The sequence below is a fragment of the Dermacentor andersoni genome, chromosome 1, assembly GCF_023375885.2.
Source record: "Dermacentor andersoni chromosome 1, qqDerAnde1_hic_scaffold, whole genome shotgun sequence".
In the NCBI taxonomy this organism is placed as follows: Eukaryota; Metazoa; Arthropoda; class Arachnida; order Ixodida; family Ixodidae; genus Dermacentor; species Dermacentor andersoni.
The window spans coordinates 180,461,682-180,484,705 of NC_092814.1; the positions used below are offsets into that span (position 1 = coordinate 180,461,682).

At 46.0% G+C, this 23,024-nt stretch overlaps 1 protein-coding gene across 3 annotated transcripts in view; it reads right to left on the reverse strand.

Moving 5' to 3' along the window:
- LOC126547239 (WD repeat-containing protein 47) overlaps positions 1-16,946 on the reverse strand; it is a 188,957-nt gene extending 172,011 nt beyond the window's left edge. For 2 of the 3 annotated variants that reach the window (XM_050195186.2, XM_055062825.1), the window contains exons 1-2: positions 16,758-16,946; positions 15,928-16,002 (exon numbers count right to left, since the gene is read on the reverse strand). The gene's annotated coding sequence lies outside the window, so the exon portion shown is untranslated. The remainder of the gene's footprint in view (positions 1-15,927; positions 16,003-16,757) is intronic. The other variant, XM_050195185.2, reaches the window with a different exon arrangement.
- Between the last annotated feature and the right edge of the window lie 6,078 nt (positions 16,947-23,024).

A 23,024-nucleotide genomic window follows, 5' to 3' on the forward strand; every position in this document is an offset into this window, starting at 1 on the left:
AGGAGATGAAAGATCTGATTAAGAAATGCCAATGTATGAAAGCCTGTAACCCTACAGCTAGAATAGAACTGGCAGAACTTTCCAAGTTAATCAACAAGCGTAAGACAGCTGACATAAAGAAGTATAATATGGATAGAATTGAGCATGCTCTCAGGAACGGAGGAAACCTAAAAGCAGTGAAGAAGAAACTAGGAAAAGGCAAGAATCAGATGTATGCGTTAAGAGACAAAGCGGGCAATATCATTACTAATATGGATGAGATAGTTCAAGTGGCTCAGGAGTTCTATAGAGATTTATACAGTATCAGTGACACCCACGACGATAATGAAAGAGAGAATAATCTAGAGGAATTTGACATCCCACAAGTAATGCCGCAAGAAGTAAAGAAAGCCTTGGGAGCTATGCAAATGGGGAAGGCGGCTAGGGAGGATCAGGTAACAGCAGATTTGTTGAAGGATAGTGGGCAGATTGTTCTAGAAAAACTGGCCACCCTGTATATGCAATGCCTCATGACCTCAAGCGTACCGGAATCTTGGAAGAACGCCAACATAATCCTAATCCATAAGAAAGGGGACGCCAAATACTTTAAAAATTATAGACCGATCAGCTTACTGTCCATTGCCTACAAAGTATTTACTAAGGTCATCGCAAATAGAATCAGGAACACCTTAGACTTCTGTCAACCAAAGGACCAGGCAGGATTTCGTAAAGGCTACTCAACAATAGACCATATTCACACTATCAATCAAGTGATAGAGAAATGTGCGGAATATAACCAACCCTTGTATACAGCTTTCATTGATTATGAGAAAGCGTTTGATTCAGTCAAAACCTCAGCAGTCATGCAGGCATTACGGAATCAGGGTGTAGACGAGTTGCATGTCAAAATACTGAAAGATATCTATAGCGGCTCCACAGCCACCGTAGTCCTCCATAAAGAAAGCAACAAAATCCCTATAAAGGAGGGCGTCAGGCAGGGAGATACGATCTCTCCAATGCTATTCACAGCGTGTTTACAGGAGGTATTCAGAGACCGGAATTGGGAAGAATTGGGGATGAGTTAATGGAGAATACCTTAGTAACTTGCGATTCACTGATGATATTGCCTTGCTTAGTAACTTAGGGGACCAACTGCAATGCATGCTCCCTGACCTGGAGAGGCAAAGCAGAAGGGTCAGTCTAAAAATTAATCTGCAGAAAACTAAAGTAATGTTTAACAGTCTCAGAAGAGAACAGCAGTTTACGATAGCTAGCGAGGCACTGGAAGTGGTAAGGGAATACATCTACTTAGGGCAGATAGTGACCGCGGATCCGGATCATGAGACTGAAATAATCAGAAGAATAAGAATGGGCTGGGGTGCGTTTGGCAGGCATTCTTAGATCATGAACAGCAGGTTGCCATTATCCCTCAAGAGAAAAGTGTATAACAGTTGTGTCTTACCAGTACTCACCTACGGGGCAGAAACCTGGAGGCTTATGAAAAGTGTTCTACTTAAATTGAGGACGACACAACGATCTATGGAAAGAAGAATGATAGGCGTAGCGTTAAGGGGATAAGAAGAGAGCAGATTGGGTGAGGGAACAAACGAGAGTTAATGACATCTTAGTTGAAATCAAGAAAAATAAATGGGCATGGGCAGGACATGTAATGAGAAGGGAAAATAACTGATGGTCATTAAGGGTTACAGACTGGATTCCAAGAGAAGGGAAGCGTAGCAAGGGGCGGCAGAAGGTTAGGTGGGTGGATGAGATTAAGAGCTTTGCAGGGACAACATGGCCACAATTAGGGCATGACCGGGGTATTTGGAGAAGTATAGGAGAGGCCTTTGCCCAGCAGTGGGTGTAGCCAGGCTGATGATGATGATGACGATGATGGCCTTTTTCGGCCTCTCGTTATGCCACCTGTTTCTACGAATAACACTCAATTTTCTTGAAGGCAGTGCTAGGAAGATGTTTCCTTTTTTCACCAGTGCGTGCTTAGCGGCTGCGGACGTGAATGTCTGATAATTTCTTACTAACTAGTATGCATTAAGTATTCATTTGTAAATATTTTCTTTAGAGCACGTGTTTCAATTGCAGAATCGAAGCTGTCGACATCTCCCTTACTTCTTGGAAATCTTGAAAATCTACACAGATTCAGAGCTATCCCTCCCTCAATTAGGGAGGAATACATCGGCGTTTTGTGTGCCACATTACCACGAGACCCTTGTGCGCCACACTACCACGAGACCCACAAACAGGCGTCGCAACAATAGTCGGCAGCGGTGACGTACACTACCCTGGAGAACGCAACACCACACAACAATAATCATCATCTGTCTTGTCCGTATTTCCTTTCCTTAACGCAGCGAGCTCGGTACTTCCCAGTAACGAACGGCATGCGCGTTATCAGCAGGACATAGCATTCCCAGCAGGAAAGTAGCGGGCGCGGCGTTTTCAAGAAAGGAAACGCAAGCAAGGCAGATGACGATTATTGTTGTGTGGCAGAGATACACCCCAAAGGCTGTAACTTTGCCTAAGAGTGTATGGGTAGGGGGCGGCTGAAAATTCCACCGAGCAGTGTACTGCGATCGGCAGCAATGTACATTTTTAAAACCTTATAATAAATGACACGCTCTACACGGAGCACTTAGATGCGTCAATTAATGATCATAAGGACCTACTCTAATGACTCAGTACGTTTGTACAATATCGTCAAAATCGTTTCAGGGTCCTTTTAAGCTTTGTGAGTGCATTCGCTCCTTCTCCTCCTCCCAGGTAAGGAATGCCGGCGGTGTCTGTGTGTGCGTGTCAGTGACTTTGCCTCATGCTGGGGCAGTGGCGGTTAGAAAACCATTGCACTGGCTTCCATGGGCGGAATCTTATAACGATTCAGAAAACGAACCGTTCACTTCGCTGCTTACGTCATTAAATGTGTGACTCCCACGCCAGAGTTGGAAGAAGGGGAGAACGCGACCAACAGACGAGAGGGTGTTACCTCTGAAGTGTACGTCGTCATATGACAAGCAAATTGAGGAACTGCAGAATGTTTCTGCTTGCTAATTAAATCTAAAATATAAATTAAATATTACACGGCAAGTTCTAAAGTATAAACATGCGGTGCCAGGCGTTTACGCAATGCAGAAGTAAATTAATAATGTCATTCTTTTCATTCGCAGCCGACAGGTGGTATCGCAAGCAAAAATGAGTAAGAGGTGATTGGCAGATCAGTGGAAGTAGGGAAACGTAAAAAAACGGAGACGTACAAAAGCAAAGTTCGCAATAGGGGGTCAGGAAATTCGGTTGTGGGAGTTCATCGTGTTTTTCTTTTTATTTTTTACTTATTTAACCTAGGTAGGACATTTGGCAGTATAATAGCAACAGCTTGGTGGCGCAACCCACCGCTTCGTTCCAAAGGGGACGCTCATAACATCCATCCAGTTGGCAGAGCGCAGCGCTATGTCGTCTGCTACCAAGAGCTGGCACGATGCAAGCAACTGGAATGCACTGCCAGCACTTCCTACATAGCGAGCGCAACAAAACCTTGAACTGGTTCTTAGGGCCACCTTTACTAGCCAACTATATCAATTTTCCTTTTTTTTTTTCGCATTTCGTCATCTGCTCGCACACGACTCGCACATCGCCGCACTGCCGCTATCCCTGCGATCTGCCCCATGGCGCGTCACGTGATAGAAGCAATGGAACTTGAAATCAAATATTACGATATACGGGCCCTGCGTTGCCTGTGCGAAGTAAAATCGAAGAGCGTGGCCCTGACGGTGCGCGCTGTGCCATGAAATTGAGGAACAAAGTGTGAACTAGCGAAAAACTAGAGGAAAAAAAGGGCAGCCAAATAAGAGACCTCCACAATATCTTCCCGTGCTGACTGCATAGTTTTATCAGCCGAACGAAGAAGGCGCTGGACCAGCCTAAGTTGAACCCTTATGTTTGCTGAATGGCGATCTGCGAGCTATTCACGCTGGCGATAGCACCGAGAATTCGATCTCACCATGCAAATATCTCCTTGGCATTCGTTTTGAAGCGGAGGTCCCGAGAAGCTGACACAGCCCTTCTACCGGTCAACACAGTAATTGCGAGAGCAACTTCGTGGACAGTGTCGGTAGCAGAGGTCTAGGCCATCCCGATGAATGCTTCGTTTCCATCCGAGCTCTGGGAGCTGTAGGCCGGTGGCGATGAACCGCAGCATGCAATTCTTTCCTCCGCGTGGAATGACCACTGGTACGCTTGCACCCGAGTCTCCTCCAGTTGCTAGCGTAGCCTGCAAAAGGTCTACTTAGAAAGCCAGCAGGGGTGGTGCAAATAATTATCCGCCATCTCTTCGAACGCATATAGCACTTCGAGCCGTGGTCGACACCGAAAGGGCAACGCCAAGCAGACGACAAAGGCAAGTCATCATCATCATCATCAGCCTATTCATGTCCACTGCAGGACGAAGGCCTCTCCCTGCGATCTCCAATTACCCCTGTCCTGCGCCAACCAATTCCAAATAGCTCCTGCAAACTTCCTAATTTCGTCAGTCCATCTAGTCTTCTGCCATCCACTACTGTGCTTCCCTTCTCTTGGTACCCATTCTGTTACCCTAATGGTCCAACGGTTATCTAATCTGCGCATTACATGGCCTGCCCGGCGCCTCTGCTCTCTGTCTCTTAAAGTTATGCCTAGCATTCTTCGTTCCATCGCTCTTTGCGCGGTCCTTAACTTGTTTTCAAGCTTCTTGGTCAGCCGCCAAGTCTCTGTGCCGTATGTCATCACCGGTAAAATGCACTGATTATATACTTTCCTTTTCAATGATAACGGTAAGCTCCCATTCAAGTCAAGTAAGAGCCTCCGAAGCAATCAACGCACGCGCGCGCTACGCCCGCGTGTCTCCCCGGTTGCGCGAGCGGCGCGCACGGCCAGGGTCGCACAGCCAAGCCACAGCTACGGAACCCAAAGCGGACTACCCCTTCGCAAGTTCCGCTCTTAGCCAAAGACGGGTTCGCTTTGGAAATGATTGGCAGATGCGTGACGTGATCATAATTTGCGGTGCCGCCCCGCTGTCTCTGACGGCCTCTGACACAAACAAAATTTTGGCCAATCAGATGAGGCCAACTGAACCGTTCCCCTTCCGAACCGTTATAAGATTCGGCCCCATGTACCGAGCGGCGGCCGCAAGCGTAAAGAGCGTTCGCTTTCTCCTTCTCGGGAGCGAGGGCGCTCCGAAGATTATAGAAAATAGAAGACACCCCCGCCAACGGACTTCAGCGGCTTCAGCCTTCAGCACAAGCTAGAGAATGTGTCGCTCTCTGTCAGGAAGCTTGTAGAGCCGACCGCTCCCGAGCGATGTAACTAAACGAACACTCTCTCCACTTGCTCTGTCTGGCCTCGGCAAGCAAAATTCAAAACAGACGTGGGCTAGTTGGTATCGAATGTTAGTTTTTAGCGCAAAGAAACGCACGACACAAGAGGAGGCACACAGAACACAGCGCTGGGTCCTGTGTACCTTCTTTTGTGTCGTGCGTTTCTTTGCGCTAAATACTATTAACAAGCGAAATTGCTTCCTTGCGTTCTCCCATACCGGAGCTACACCGGAGCTGGAGGATCGTATGACACGTACGTCACGGGCGCCGCCTTTTTTTTTTTTTTTCCCTCGCTTTTTTTGGTGCGCGCGGTGGTACTCGTTACGACGATCGCCTCGCGTTTCTGCCTGCGCTCCTCCCTGCTGGTCAAGCTCCAGACCGCTAGGCCCACACTACCTCCACGGTACTGGGTACAAGTTTGTAACAGTGTGCTGCGGGAAACAGAGCGTCTCGCTGTGATATAAGGCAGTTGAAATTGGGCCTTTGTAGCAGGGTGTGAGACCGAAATGTTTTTTTCGTTCTGGTTTCAGTTTCGTTCCACTGAAAAAAGTTGCGTTCCGTTCAGCTCCCGAACGAAAAAAAAAAATGATCGGTAACGGTTCATAACGGTTTTGGTTCGCACGCAAACATTTTCAAAGCAATGTAACGATAAATGTATAGTATTTATATTTCTCAATAACTGAATTACGAATTCTGAGATCGTGCTCAGTGCCTTGAATCAAGGCACTCATGATCTCAGAAGCAGCACGTCAGGAGTGTACTCGCCGAAATGCGAGACCACCGTTCCGATAAAACGAACTTAAACGTTCAATGGGAGTTCAAATGGAAGGGATAATCCGAAAGGTATATCCACCACAAAAAACAGACACAGGTAAAAGCTACCGAGAGGGCCGAGTCGATGAAAAAACCTCGGGAAGGGAACAACGATAAAGGAGCTAACAGCCCTCCGGAGGAGGGGACAAAGAAGGTTGATGCGCGAGAGTTGGAGAAGAGGCGACCGGTCCGATGTTATCCGTGCCAGGGCCTAGGTCACTATGCCTCGGATCGCAAAAAACAAAGAAGGTAGTGCTTTTCTACGTGGGCGGAAGCGACGAAAGATTGGAGCTTCTCCGTCCATACCTCCAGGAGCTACGGATTAGCGGAAAAACATGCAAGGTATTAAGGGACAGTGGAGCAACCATGGACCTGGCTCACCCTTCTTTTGTAAACGCCGAGGACTATAGACCCCAGACTCTGCCCAGGCGGCGCTGCGGAAAAACCCGTCAGCAGCGCCCCCATCGCTGAGTAGTGCAAGGAGAGCTGTCCGCAAGCGAAGGTGCATAGGCCACAATGGACCCTTCTCTTTCGTGTGTGTTGAGGCACGGTTTCCTAAGAATCAAGTACCTGGAAAGCTTCTTCCGCCCATCCACGCTTCGGAAAGAAAGCTCAGCAGGGTGAAGTACGTATACAATATAAAATAAAGTATCAAGTGTTATTTCGGCGTCCTGCAACTCGCAAGTACAGAGAGCATCAGGTTTGTCTATATAGGCATATGAGCATAAAAATCTAAGCATTTCAAATTGTTTCATATTGAATATGTCCTGAACACAAGACTTATTAAGTATCTCCTATATTTTTATGTATTTTATCGTAATGTTTTGTCTCCCAATTATTTACAGAGAGTAAATCCTTTCATAGCCTTTTCCAGGGTAGCAAACAGAAAACGTTTTCCAAGGCAGCAAACAGCGTGCGATCATAACAAAAGTAAGCTTCCTACAGTGCCTACGCGCTGCATCTTTCTTTCTCGCAGGAGCTACGGCATCGCTCAGTACCTTAATTTGAACTTTTCGCAGACGCTTCGAGCAACAAGCGCGCACAAATAAATGTAAATAAACGCGACATTTTTTTTACACACTTGCGTTACTTCGCAATTACTCATCCAGTGCTCCTACAGCAACTTTATTGCTCACATTTGAAAAACGCAGTCGAGCACGCTCAGCACATTGCGAAGCGTGCTTGTTGTATCGGCGCAGGACATACAAAATACCGAAAGTAGAAATGAGCTCGCGATAGAACGATGCTCTAGAACAGGATTTTGAATTCATAAAAGAACCAAAATGTTGGTTAGGCTGACCTGCCAAATCTCTCCGTTCCATTTGTTGAGTCAAGCGGAGGCGGACGCCTGCTAAAAGGTGGAGATATCGATGGCACATACGCAGGATGGTTCGCAACGTAGTTTTTTTTTTTTTTGTTACCGACGAAGTGGCGGCTGCAGATTCTTGAGTTTTCGCTTGGTTACCACGGTCCTCCGTCAGGGCTACGTAACACAATTACAGAAGAACAAGATTGTCGCACTTTCTCATGCGAACCGCTGTGTTGTGGAGAATGCAAGTAACCCGCATCCAGCGCTCTCGACTTTCCCCTTCATACGATCGCGATGGAAATCGGTAATACTGCGCGTTGTTATTCCGTCCTTCACGTTCATGACAATTTACAACACAACAGTACACAACAGTAGCGTCGATTGCGGCGTTTCTTCGTAGCGCGCGGAGCTATCGCGGTTGCCGTCGTTTTTGCCATCAGTCTGAGAGTGAGCCAGCAAGCGCTTTATGGCAGTTCGGCGGCGCGTCCGACTAGCGTAGAAATTCAAAGCTCTCTGTCTGGGTGTTAAATGCGCAAAACATTCGCAATATGGACCAAAATCTAGTTAAATCGTTGTTTCGCAGTCGCTAGCTGCATAGGTAACTTAGCAATGGAGTCGGGCTTCGCACTACTCAATTACTGCCTCTTCGCAACGGCAGGTGGCGCTACGCGTCTTGCAAAACTCCAGAGTCTGACGTCCATACAGGGAAGGTAACTTGGATCAAGTCAGTGCTAGAGGAGCACAGCGTGTGTCTGCCAATAGCACGAGTGACAATTTCCGGTCCTTTCGGAGAACTAGAGACAGAGGCAGGCGTTTCGAAGGCGCTACCAATGGACTACCTGTATTTCTTTTCAAACCATTCTGAGCGTTGTTACGGGAGTGCGGTCAGGAGTTCGGAGAAGGAAGGGTGCAGGCATTAACCTGCTCGCGAGCACGCCAAATCGCCGCTCAGCTGACCGAGAACCCCAGCGCAGCGGTGGCGGAACGCGAGGAAGCGCATTCCCTAGTAGAACCTCGGACAACGGAGGAAAAACTGTGACAGCAGAGGTGACAATTAAAATGATCCCCGTAGAAAACTCGCGCAGCGAAGAAAGGTCGTCAGTGGAAGTAACAGAAAGGGAGAGCAGCTCTGCACTTTCACCTGCCTCTGGGGGCTTTGACAGGCTTCTCCAGGTGGACAGGGAGTCGCTCAGTGCGGAGCAACAGAGGGACCAGACTCTGACACGTTTACACCACAACGCGAAAGAGGGCATAGCTAGGTGCAACGTTACTATCCACGAAAAGGGAGGACTGCTGTATAGACACTACCGAGATCGTAGGGGCCGTATCCTCGATCAGTTAATCATTTCGGAGAGGTATCGGGCGGATCTCCTTACTTTGTGTGGAAATGGCTGGTCAGGCCATCTAGGAATCAACAAAATGAAGGAGAGGCTCTTGTTAAAATATTACTGGCCAGGATGCTTTAGGGATGTGGAAAATTATGTAAGGTACTGTGACGTGTGTCAGCGAGTTGGGAAGTCAGGAGGTAAACGCAAGACACCTTTAAAGTTGGTTCCCTTAATCACGGAGCCATTCCGTCGGCTGGTGATCGACACAGTCGGGCCTTTGCCGCCGAGCCGATCAGGGTGCAAATACCTTTTGACCATGCTCTGTGCCGCGACAAAGTTTCCTGAAGCGATTCCTTTGAAGGAACTGAGCACCGAGATAGTCGACGCTCTGTTGTCCGTGTTTACACGAATCGGTTTTGCTGCAGAGATTCAGGCTGACCAAGGGACGGTATTTACAAGCGCTTTAACCACGACGTTCCTAGAAAGGTGTGGTGTGCGGCTGATACACAGCTCCATGTACCATCCACAATCAAACAGCGTTGAGAAGATGCACTCAGTGATTAAGAGAGTGTTACGTGCATTGGGCCATGAACGCAAGGCAGACTGGGAGGACTGTTTACCCGCAACCCTGTTCGCGTTGAGAACGGTCCCACATAAGGCAACGGGGTTCACTCCTTCCGAGCTGGTGTACGGTCGGACGATCCGTTCCCCGCTCAGAATGTTAAGAGAAATGTGGGAAAGAACAGGTGAAAGCCAGACGGTGGTGAGTTACGTTTTAAAATTGCTGGATCGCTTAAGTGTCTCGCGACAACTGGTTGAAAAATACCTAAAAGAGGCCCAGGAAACCGCGAAGGTGTACTATGACAAAAATGCGCGTAGGCGAGCATTTAAGGTAGGCGACAGGGTCATGATTCTAAGGCCTTCACGAAAAAACAAACTTGAGGTACAGTGGGAAGGACCCGTAAAGGTTACCCAGAAGATATCGGAGACTAACTAACCCTAGAAGTTCCCGCAAGAAGGAATAAAGGAATCATTTACCACTGCAATTTAATGAAACCTTATTGTGGAAGGGAAGAGGTTATGAACGTGGTGGTAACCGCGTCTGAAGAAGTAGCTGTCGAACTTCCAGTTTTAGCGACAGTTACAGATGCGGAACGCTCCATAGCGGACAACCTGAATCTGTCTGTAAACCGACTGGCTCTCGAGGCCGATCACGTAAGCGACCTCCGGAAACTCTTTGAGGGATTTCGCCAATGCTTCAGTAGCCGGCCGGGCAGAACGACGCTGATTACTCATGAGATTGAGTTGACATCTGACGAGCCCGTCCAATCTAAACCGTACCGGGTCTCACCTCGTCAGCGAGAAATAATGGAAGTAGAGATCAAACGAATGCTTGAGTTGGGAATCACTGAGCCAGCAGACAGTGATTACACTTCCCTGATGATTCTCGTGGAGGCGAGCGGGAATGAGCCGCGTCCATGTGTGGACTATAGGAAATTGAATGCGATTACAAGGGACCAACTTTACCCTATACCTAACATAGAAGAACGAGTTGAACGGGTGGGCGGAGCCCAGTACATTTCAACAATCGACTTAGGGGGTACTGGCAGGTGCCCATGACAGAAAGCCAAAGTCGCTACGCAGCATTCACTTCCCCGCTTGGCACATTTCGACCACTAATGTTAAGTTTCGGGCTTAAGAACGCACCATTTAGCTTTTCCAAGCTGATGGATACAGTTTTGAAAGACCTACAAGATTACGCGATCCCCTACTTAGATGATGTGGCCATCTTTTCTAACAGCTGGAACGATCGCATGGAGCACTTAAGGAACGTGATAGCACGTCTACGAGACGCGGGTCTCACGGTAAAGGCCGAAAAGTGCAACTTCGGGTGTGCGGAAGTTACCACCTAGGGCATGTCGTAGGACAAAGAACGCGGCGGCCCTCCGAACTAAAGATAGGGCCTATATATAACTTTCCTGAACCGCGAAGACGGATGTCAGAGACTTTCTGGGGCTCGTGGGATATTACCAGCGGTACATTCCAAATTTCTCACAGGTAGCAAGCCCCCTGACAGACACCCTCCGAAAGGGAGAGCCCGAAAAATTTCGATGGAATTAGGCCAAGGAAAGCGCATTTCAGCACCTGAAAGAGGTTCTAAACTCAGGACCAGTGCTTCGGACCCCCATTATCCTAAGGAATTTATCGTGCACTGCGACGCTAGTGACAGATGGTTGGGAGTCGTCCTCAGCCATGTGGGCGAATTGAGTTCACTGGCCATTCCTAACTTCCGGGGCGAGGAGCAGCTGTTGGATACGGACCCTTTTCCTGACATCACTCGAGTTCCCCGACCACATCCAATCGCCGTCGCATTCCAATTATGGTGCCCAGGGACGCGTCTACCACGTTCCCGGACCTTTCAGGCAGGTTGGCGACCCCCACCTCATGCGCCGCACGTCTAGCTATTGTCTCCACCCCTGCTTGACTCTTCCCGAATGTGCAACGGGCGGCTGGCCTGATTCCAGGTAGTTGATCTTAGTCCCGAGCAAAGCTGTTTTGCCGCTCTGAAAGGTCGTTCGAAGAACAACCCGTCTCCTCCAGCTGAGCGCTTTCAGGGGGGGAGGCAACACCAAGGTAGGCTTCTAGCCACCCTAACCAAGGCAACGCTGGTGGCAAGTCAGCCATCGGACAGTGGAGCCCTTGGAGCGACCTCATGGGCCGAATGTGACGGCACTTGCACGGGCGCCTACCATTGGAGGAAAATGACACCTGAGCTGGCTCGACGATTGGCCGAAAATGACGTGACTCCCAGAGACCGAAGGGGTTAAAAGCGAGAGACATGGAGAAGAGACATTCTTTCATTCATTCGTTCTTCTTGCCACGGGCCGCAGCGTCTGATTTGCCGCCGGCCGTCGATGACTTTACGACTGTTCATTACTTTGTGTTATTACTGTAAATAATGTAAATAAACCTTCAGTTCTCAAAATCCTCCTCAACGTCGGCCAACTTCCGCACTCAACGACAAGATCTAATAAGGTCCTTAAAAATGGTTGAAAGTCCCTTTAACACTTATTTTTAAATGGCATGCTAACTGCACAAAAACGACAGGTGAAACGGCCAGTACCAGCCCCGCCCCTCACGCACACTCCAAACTGTACAGTATTTGGCAGTATCACACAGTGTGTGTGTTAAGTGATTGGGGAGTAACAGCGCGTGAAACCAGTATTGTACATAAAAGCGGCGCGGCTAAGACAACTTAGCATCGAGAACGAATGGACGAGCGCAAGAACACAACGACGAAGAAGCCACGCGCGCAATATGTAAAGTCTACACTCTTACACTATAAAAAAAAAGTTTACACCCTTTGGGTTGTATATTTGCCACACAACTATAATCATCTGTCTTGCTTGCATTTCCTTTCTTGAAAACGCTGCGCTCGCTACTTTTCTGTCGAGAATGCTGTCATGCTGATAACTGGCATGCCGTTCGTGACTTGGAAGTACCGGGCTCGCAGCATTAAAGAAAGTAAATGCGGGCAAGACAGATGACGATTATTGTTGTATGGCAAGAAACGACACAAAGGGTGTAATTTTGTTTAAGAGTGTGGCAAATATACACACCAAAGGGTGTACATTAGTCTAAGAGTGTCGGCTATACATTTACATTTCACCCGCGCCATCGGAACAAAATACAAAGAAAGCGACCATTAAAACACCATACACGATGGTTGACGTAGAAGGAAGGAAGATGAGGGGAAGGATAGATACGTAACTTTTCATTCATTTCTTCCCGATAATTTAACCAATTTCAGTATTAACAGCAATTACCTCCACCGCAGTTGGTATGCGCCACCCCAGAGGGCAAACCAAACGAAACCAAACACTGGAACGGCGTGGTAGTGCTCGGACGCAACGGGGAACCGGAGAAAATCAGCGTCCGCCGGGAGCAGGAGCGAGCCGTCGGGCCGTGGGCCCAACCTTCCAGGCTCCTACAGACAGAACCTGGACTGCCAAACCTCCCGAGTCCAGTAGAAAGAAAGTGTCACCTCGTGACCACCTGGAGTTCGCTCAAGGAGCGACCAGTACCTTCCGTTGGCGACGGCTCGGCGTTCTTCACCTGCGCGACCATGCGCCCGAACTGTTGGAGAGCCGCAACCCGCTCTCATTCCACTCTGCTTGTGTATTCTTGCTCCTAACAACTATAGGGTTTGTATTGCAGTGAGCTTTTGACTTTATTATTGGATGTCATGCTCTACTTATTCAGAACTGTGTTTATCATAAGGGGCGTAGTGTGTCCATTTTCCCTCTGCTTATGTGTACGTTTGCTTTCTGCTTTCAATATGCAAATATACATTCTTCCTTCACTAATGAAATAAAAACGCTCTCATCCTTCATTTGAATAGAAAACATGGATACAGATGATAATTCAAGTCGCTTTCCTTAATCGAACCACGGCACACACCAAGGAAGTCTAAGCCTATAACCTCTTTGTCACACACACACACACACACACACACACACACACACACACACACACACCAGTCAAAAAACCATAAGCGCATACTAGAGGGCCTCTCCTTGGTTATCTCATGTTGCTACACATTCAAGAAGAAGCACAATTTAAAAAAATGCATTTCTGGACGGTGTTACGAGCATGACGTCCCCTTTCCCGTGTCCTCTGTTTTCGTGCTCATACTAAGTAGCTTGAAATGTTCATCATACAATGTGTTGCAGCATTATTCCGCAGCGTAATTCACAAGGAATCAGTCACCATAATAGTTACAACTCATCGCGTTACTTCAATTTCATCAGGGCCAAAATTTTGGGAACAGTGCTTTTTTACACACTCTCATAATCATCCCATTGTGACTGGGTCCATCATTAAATTACAGGGCACGCAAATTCTTGTATCAAAGTATGGACTCGTGCGACCGGCAGTTTTGAGTTCAGGCTGCGGAATTACATTTCTCCGCCGCGCGAGAGCGGTCGCTTGACGTGTCAGGGCCACTTGTGGAATGTCAAGAGCGCTGCGCGGCAAGTAGAAACAGAAGCGCACGCATGCGATACGCTTCCGCTGGTCTGCGTAGGGGAATATTAAAGAGAGAGAGAGAGAGGGTTCTGCAACAGGCTAACAGCTGCGAACCAGATAGCGCCGCCTCTTCGGCCTCTCTTTCCTCACAGCGTGTGTACAATATCTCTCAAATCACTGCAAACAAACAGTCGACCTGACCAAAACAATGCAAGAAAATTGCGCAGAATTAGACCATCGACGATGAATTGTCAATGGCAGCGCCGAACGCTTCAAGAAAGCTATTCTCTCTATTAAAGGAATGGCGTGCTCGGCGGCGTATATTTGTAGCAATGAGGATATTTAGGGTAGCGTTTGTCGATTTACGGCGCAGAGTAGCGAGCTGTTAACCAGCACATCTATGGGTGTACAGCGAGTGCGTCTTGGCGTTCGGCCACAAACGCGCCCCGCCATTGACTAGCGCGCGCAGAGTGCACGCTCCCTCGGCACAGGCGCATTTGCGCCGGAGGGCGAAAAGGCAAAAGAAAGCTAGTGACTTGAAAACGAAAGTTGAAGCTCCTGCAGCAGCATATGCGCACCGGCGGAAACAAATGTCAAACAGTACGGCACAAGCGCAGCACTTCCTTTTTTTTTTTTTTCTCTCCCTTGGTATATAGACGGGTATGAACAGAACGATATAGGGCGGAATGGCGGATAAATAAATCTAAAAACGTCAAATGCGCATGCACACACACCGCTGGCGCGGTTTGGAAGGACATGCTTGAGCGCAGAAAGTCGCATAGTTAAAGCGATTAAAGTGCGACTATCTACGGCTAGGTTCGCGCTGCCAATATGTGTGGAAGCACGGCTAACGTGCAGGAAAAACTTTTGTTTCTTTATTGAGCCAACCGGCGAAAAAGAGACTCCGTCCGAAAGAAACTGCATTAGTTCCGCGGGAAAACATAATTGTTTCTCTGTATCTCGAGCGCAGTGTGAAAGCTAATATGAAGTCAATGGCTTATATAAAGAAAATGAACAGAGTGAATTAATCAGGCATCATATTCTCATATTCAGAAAGTTTAATTATGTATCCAGACAGAAAGCTGTGCTACATAATTTAATGAGTACGTCGCAGCATTATGAAAATAATTGCATGCAACATAAAAAAAAAAAGAAAACACGTGCGACCACTACTGGTTCTGAGAAGCATACAATCAATGCAGTAAGTGTTCTGTGAACGTAACCTTCCAGAAATATCTTCTTCACAAACAGAACGACTAAATTCGTGAGACCAAATACGTGAAAAACTATAAAATGCTGCTTGCACTACAGAACACGCAGCAGTACCGATTTCGAGCTATAATTTAGCACAAAAGTGAAATTGAACTTTTTCGGCTCAATGTACTGTCAGGGATTGCTCACAGGAGGTATTTGCAGTCATAAGCTTGTGATAATTCCAAATATTATCTGCGTGCATGATAATGTAACAAACAGTTCAAGCAACTTCGAGTATGAAATTTTGAAAGTTAGGCTCAACGCACGCAGTGCCTGTTCCTGTCGAATAATCAAATAAAGCATAGCGAACCTATTAAGTTATTATTATTATTATTATTATTATTATTATTATTATTATTATTATTATTATTATTATTATTCCAACCTAGAGGTTCGATAGAGTGATCAAGAAAGCATAGATGGAGTCTGTGGATCTCTTCAGAAATACGTGGCAGACATTTATATAAATATATAATTGAAAAAAAATTAATTTGAGCTTTCATTTAGCTGCAATTATATTTTTTCCTTAATGTGCGTTCTTTTTATTTGCCAAATGTACGTTTGCAGACTCATTTGCTTTGCTTCGTAATTTTTTTTCCCTTTACACTTCCCATGCGACAAGAGCGAACAAAGCTGAGCAAATGTTCTACCTTTCATGAACTGCACGTTTTACCACTCACAAATGTAACAATTTAGCAGCTGTTCCCGCTTTTTAACGCTGAAGTCATCTTTAGACGAATGAGAGAATAGCAGACGAGTCGGCAAACAATGCAACGAAAATCGCCAAGCCATCGCAGCCGTTTACAAACAACGTACAGAAAAGTGCTGAAACTTTTCATTGAGAAACTGTACTGACCGCAAGGTCCGAGCTCCACGCAGCCCTAGTAGCCTGGGACCATAACTTGCTTTTATGGCAGATCTGGCTACATCGCTACATAGAAACAAGAAGCGCGCTAAGCAAGCAAAGAAACACCAGTTCAACGAGCAGCCCGTCATAGCGAACAAAACAAAAAAGGAACACCGGACAGCAATGAAATATGGATAACAAGATGGTACTGGTCATCGCGGTAATGCAGGGCAAAGGGCACGCCCACGCCCGATGCCTATACATTTGATTAGCCAACAGTTCTGCGCGGAATAGCGCTTACGAACAATTTTTCTTTAAACAGGGGAGCTAAAATACCCAGTCGCCACGATCACCAAGAAACCGTACGACACCGCCCAGCACGGACGGAAGAGCAGGCTGAGCGGCTCAATTATCTCGAGACGGCCCGCTCAGTGGAGGCTAAATATAAACACTGCGACGATGTCACAGTAAATGAACTAGCCCTTCGGCCTTTCTACGTACCACAGGGCAGTGCCGGTCACAAACGTCAATAGGAACAAGCAAACACTACGTAAGGAGACAGGAAGCGGACAATTAAACTGATTCATCCATCCACTCTTGAGGCTGACAGTTCGTTACTGAAACGCGAAGCGAGATGCGACGAACCCATCGTATATCGCTCCGTAGTCGTAAGACAATATAAATCCCGATGATCCGCCACCAACACAGAATAAATGACCACAGATTACTGCGATATTAAGTCTACTGAAACGTTAGATAGGCAAAAATCCTAGAAAACACTGGGATAATCACTAACCGATGTCGCCGGCAAGCAGCGCAGGCATGGTTCCTCTACTCACCTCTCGTGCCTCTTGGGGTGATGAAAACCAGCAGACAATAATTTAAAGCAGCATTAGGCACTCTGACTTCAAACACGAAACTTTTAAAACTTTAGCAAACGTGTAGAAACAGACAGAAACATATTAAAAGCACATCGGCGAGTCAACGAAACACCACGAAGCCATTCAACTCGAGCCGTGCACGGTAGACAGAAGACATGTTTGCATGCAGACTACTGCTGCCCCCTGGGCAGCAAAGGCGGAAGCTATGGAAGACGAAAAATTTGAACCCATCTGGCGCGGCGACGGTTCGCTGCACAGCACGTTTTTGTTGTTGCTACTGGATTCTTCGTTCTGCGGCCCCTTATTGTAGTAAGTTACTCGTGCGTAAAATTTTTCCCAGAAATCTAAAAAAAGTACAACTAGATAAGTATCCGGCAAATATTTCCTTGCCGTTGTTTTCGTGCGTAGGTTAACAAGCTGGCGTTTTGCTGCACGTAGCGTAGCTAATCACGTTTCCAACGGTCTTGTGCGGACATACCTCGTGTTTCTACTACGACTGTACCATATTACTGAGAATAAGGGATTAGAGAAAAAATGATAGCTTTTGCTGACCATGCTTCGTAGCAGCGGCGAACAGCAAAATTTGCGCGATGGTCACCAATGCGAATATTAATAAAGTTTCACAAACTAGCGCTTTATATAGGGTCCTTAGGGGGCACGTTGTACCTGCAGAATTTAAGTTAGTCAGTACTAAAAGCTAACGCTTGGCTACAAACTCCGTGTGCCTTCCATTAATTACAAGGTAGTGAAATGCATTGTTGTTGCATAACAGTTTTTGGTATTCAATTTTTCTAAAGTGTGGAAATAGATTATCTGGAACAGCAATGCATTTCGCTGCAGATGTTGAGTACTTTTTTCGTAATGCACAGCGCGCATTTTTCAGTAAATGGTTTTAGTTTGGTGGCTGCGGTGACCTCGATTCTGTAACTACAACATGCCAGATAAGAGGAAGCTTTATTTTTTAGCTCGGGTGCTCCTATCTAAATACATGCAAAAGGAGAAATCGTTTTTCTCGGCAACCACTGTACTAAATTTGACAGGGTTTGTTGCATTTAAAAGAAAAACTTAAAATCCAGTGACCGTTGGTTTCGAATTTTCGAGTTAGGTTGTCAATTTTTTGTTAAACATTGGCAAAAATCGCAAATTTTCAGAAAACGAAACTATCAAGTTTACAACTCCATAACTCAGCAAGAAAAAATGATATCGCAATTCTGTGAATTGTATCTGATAGCACATCTAAAGCGGACAAATTTGACATCTTACACATGAATCTCAAAAAATGTATTAATATGTAATTACAACTTTTGCAGAACCCTTGTGAACAACGTAACAAATTCATGTAAGATGCGAAATGACATATCAAATTTGTCCGCTTTGAATTATCTAATTGATGCCGTTTACAGAACCGCGATATCTGTTCTTGATGCAGAGCTATGAATTTGTAAACTTCGTGCTTCTATTTTTTTTTCAAACTTCTGAATTTTTGAAAATCTTTTGAACAATATTCAAGCCCTAAATCAAAATTCCGCTTCCAACAGTCACTAGAATTTAACTTTCTCTCTCAAATGCAACAAATATCATTAAAATCGGTCCAGGGGTTATCTCATCAAAACGTTTTTGCGTTTTTACACCTATTAGAATAGGCCGCGTCGGAGTTGGGCCCGAGCTAAAGCTTCATCTTAAGCCATTGATTATAAAGCTCTCATTATTGATATACTGTAAATAATAACAGGATTGGTGATTATCACTGAAGTTGGGACGTTCCCCGATGAATCACTTCATAAATTGAGACAGTCTTCGCAGAAACAGGAGGTATAAACGCTCCGATAAAATGCCTAGTTGCTTACTATTATTGCTTTTTTTTTCATTTTAGGTACCCCAAATTTTCAGTTTGAGAAAACGCAACTGGAACCATTTGCATAACAATTAAGCGGTAGTGATATTAAAATCAGTTTAAGCTTGAGGTGACGGGTTCGATCCCGCCAGCGGTAGCCGCATTCCGATGGGGCGAAATGCTTAAAAAAGAAGAACGTTTGTTTACTGGATTAAGGTGCACGTAAAAGAACCCCAGGTGCTTCAAATTAATCCGAAGTCACCCACTGCGATAACGCCTCATAATGAGATAGTGGTTTTCGCAAGTAAAACCGCAGAATTTAACTTAATAAATGAAGTCAGTTTAGTGGACAAGCCGCTAGCTCAGTCATATACTTCCCTTGGGCGTTGGGCCATGCACGTCGTTTTGCGGATTGCTGTAAGGGTGATACGGATCAATCACGGAACGTTGTAGTGCGTCTGATATGGGCACGAATATCCCATGTCAATGCAAACGCCGCCGCCTACTTACTGCCTGTACACTCGGAAACATATACCGCCTATTTCGGTTTGTGTTCCTTTTGATTCGAAGCCATTTAATGATATCACCCGTGGCGTAGCAATTTTATATCTCAGTTGCATTACCTGAACAGGCATATTGCCTCCATTACAAATCACAACGCGCAATTAGCTAATTGTATCAACTCTATACTTAAGTGACTTTCGGGCTTACATTGTAATTAATACATAGCAACCGCATGCTTACTTATCGTAGGAATTAATCCCAAGGTTAGCGAGTTTGCCGACCTCTGTCCCTGAAATATGAACCGAATAACTATGGCTTTCCTTGTAGTTCCACCCCGCAGCGCCTGAGGAAGAATTTTCAAAAAAGTTGCAGACCTATAGGCTATGCAAGAAGGAACACCAGAGGAGGAGGGGCTATGCTTTTCGCCACAACTTCGTTGACGTATATATTTTTCAAAACTGTTACTTAAGAGCGCAATAACTTTTGTGCTCTATATAGACTAGCCACCATACCCATAGTATAGAGACAAGCCTACAGCCAAGTAATTCCATGTATGAAGTTACCAACTTGCCCACTTGCCTCTTCCTTATAGAATTTGTCGGGGGATCAAATACATTAATTATAACTGCATTGTCATTGCCAAAGATGCTGCAAACCTATCCTTGAACGCTGCGCACTGTCAAGACAAGCAAAATATGTATTTGTCATACAAGAATATACTAGCATGTGTCAAACAATTGTGCCCGAAATAACTGATATCAATGCTTCCGTGTTTTCTGTCTATTTAATAAGTAAAGGAAGTATCACACGAACTTTAGAACTATATCAGTTTGAAACCAGCAAAGCAGTGCATGTGCTGACATGAGAAAATTTAAAGGCCATGAAATGAGCAAGATGAGGACAAATATTTCAAAGAAACTTTGTTAACCTCCCTGCCTTTCTCTCATATGCATTTCTCTCCCTCTGTCATTCAAGAACCTTGTTTACATTTTTTGTACATATGCAATGACCAGGGAAAAATCTCAATCACGCTATCCTTTGTTGCAATGTATTGCGCAGGAGCAGCTGTCACCAGTCGTGTATTGTAACTGCACCGAAATTACAGTCGCAACAGAGAGCACATATAAAAAATCAGGAGTTCTGCAAAATATGCGAGGGCGAGTCAATTGAAAGTGAGCCAATGCGAATATATGACAAACGGGGTACTTTATTGAAAAATAGTCCCCATGAGCATTTAGACATTTGTCCCACTGACTAACGAGTCGCGTGATTCCCGTCTGATAAAACTCCTTGGGTTGCTGTTTCAAAAAAGTCTGTAACTGACTTTTTCACGTCATCGTCTGACACGAATCTAATTCCCTTGAGCTGTTCAAATGCTCCAAAATGTGGAAGTTGTAAGGCGACAGGTCTGGGATGTATGGCGGATGGTGCAGCGTTTCTCACTTGAACCTTGCCAGTTTTGTATCAGGCACATCACCGACATGGGAACGGGCATTGTGGTGGAGCAAGATGACCCCCTTCCTCAATTTTCCACGTCGTTTGTTTTTGATTGCGACACGCAGCCGATCCGACGTTTCACAATATCGAAAGCGATTGATAGTCTCTCCAGGTTTAGCAAATTCGATCACTATGGCCCCTGACGATCGGGAAAAAAGTCAACGACACTTTTCCGGCAGAAATGACTGCCTTTGCTTTCCTTTCGGTGGTGAATTCAGATGTTTTCACCGTAAGCTCTGTCGTCGTGTTTCAGGCTCGTAGTAGCGGCACCATGATTCGTCCCCGGTCACAATTGCAGACAAAAAATCGTCACCGTCATTGTGATACCGGATTAGATGAGTCAAGGCAGCGCCGAATGTCTCCGTCTTCTGACAATAGTTCAAAATGTTGGGCATTCATTGCGCACACAACAGCCGATAACCGAGGTGTTCGTGAATTATGGTGTGACCCGAACTGTGACTGATGTTCACACGTCCTGCCAATTCATCGACGCTTATCCTCCGTGCTTGTCTAATCAGCCTTTGGAATTGTGTTGGGTCTGATTGCACGGTGGCTTTGGTCCGGTCTTGGATCGTCTTTGCAACTTTCACGTGCTTCTTTGAACGGTTTCCTCCAACGCTTCACAGTGGCCAATTAAATCTAATGTTCAACGTACATATGGCAGCCATACGGCTACTAATTTCTTCTTGGGAAACATCTTCAGCTGTCAAAAACCTCACGACACCACGCTGTTCAATTTTTGAAGTGTCCATTATGTCACGCAAACATGTTCAACCCACTCACGCCTGCGTGTCACTTTTGTAAATGAGAGATGACTCTGTGCCACGCACATGCCTCGCACATAATGAACCAAACCATTATTGCGAGGGGTGGGTTGGCTCACTTTCATTTGACTTGCCCTCGTGCATTAGAAATGCGATGATACAATGGAATGTACAAATGCGGCGATCCAGCCTGAAAAAAAAAAGACAAGAAAGTGTCACTGCAAACAAATTTCACTGCACGTATACACAAAACTTCGCTACAAGATATCTAAATATACGTAAAAGTCTTTAATAAGTCTGCTAATTTAAGAAAAAGCGTTAGAAATAATGCGTCAAACAAGGCAAATAAACATGTTGCGCAACCATAAATTCACAGATCACAGCTCCCTCTCCTTCCACTCCCCCTGATGTAGCGCGCGCGACAGGAGGCGGCGCGCTTGCTCCTCACTTTTCTGCCTTGCGCACACAAGACTGAGCCACCATCGATGGCTCACCCATGCGCCCCTTCGCCCCCTTTCGCATCAAAAGTTTATGAAAACTTTATACCCATAAAGTTTCACAATTGAAATCTATGCGCTCCGCAGATTCCTCGGCCTCCGCGAGATGCCGCGACGAGCCCGCTCGCTATAAAAACGCCCTTTAAACTGTGCTCGGATGGGGCTCCTTGCTTTACGATATGTGGCTCCCGGTGCATGGGCGTTGCCGCGAAATCCAGCCCGATTTCGCAATGTTCGAGCTGAAATGTCTTTTCGAGCATTTAAAAGGACATTCTAGACAAAGTGCAGCATGATTTCCGGGGCCGGTTTTTTTTTTTTTTTTTTGGTCGGCGGCACATGAGAGCACGAAAAAATTTAGGGGGGGGGGGGAGGGGCTGAAGCCCCATAAGCCCCCCCCCCCTGGCTACGCCCCTGATGGCCGCATATACAGGGTGTTGCAAGTATCATGCACCAAGTTTTTAAATATACGCAAATGACACTTAGCTGGACAGAACCAAGGTAACAGAGAACTTCAGATTATGGGACGCAAGCCGCTTGCGTCCCCTAAACTAAAACTCTCCAATGTTGTTTGCCGTCACGTGGAGATACTAAGATTTTTTTGCATTCCTCCTATTGACATAATTAATCTTAATTAATTAATCAACTTCTCATGTATCATAATTAGATGAAAAGTGTCAATGAGAAAATTGTAGAGCAACATCAAAAAATTCCCGATACAGCTTTCTGTTGCTCAATACGTGCTACGATACGTGTTACATAACTGTTTTTCCGAGCGTGAAAGAAGCCCGCGAACACATGTGCACGCAAAATTACCGCGCGACTGACCGCTCGAGGCACATTTCAGGTGCATTATAGTTGGTGCGAGAATTACGCTATATTTTGTCGGGGAGCGCAGGTACCGCAGGTAGTGTCGGCTATGAGTGCTAGTGCTTCACAGGGATAAATGTAAAGTAATCGTTAAATATGCTAGCTATGTGTACTCCGGAAAGAGTTCGGCCACCTGAAAGGATTTCTGAGACAACCATTTTTTTTCACCGCCTTTACGAATTAGAAGCTCGTTCAGTCTTCGTTTTATCGTCGTCATACAGTCGTCCTTATCCTGTCATTGGCGTTCAATTGATCGTCGTCA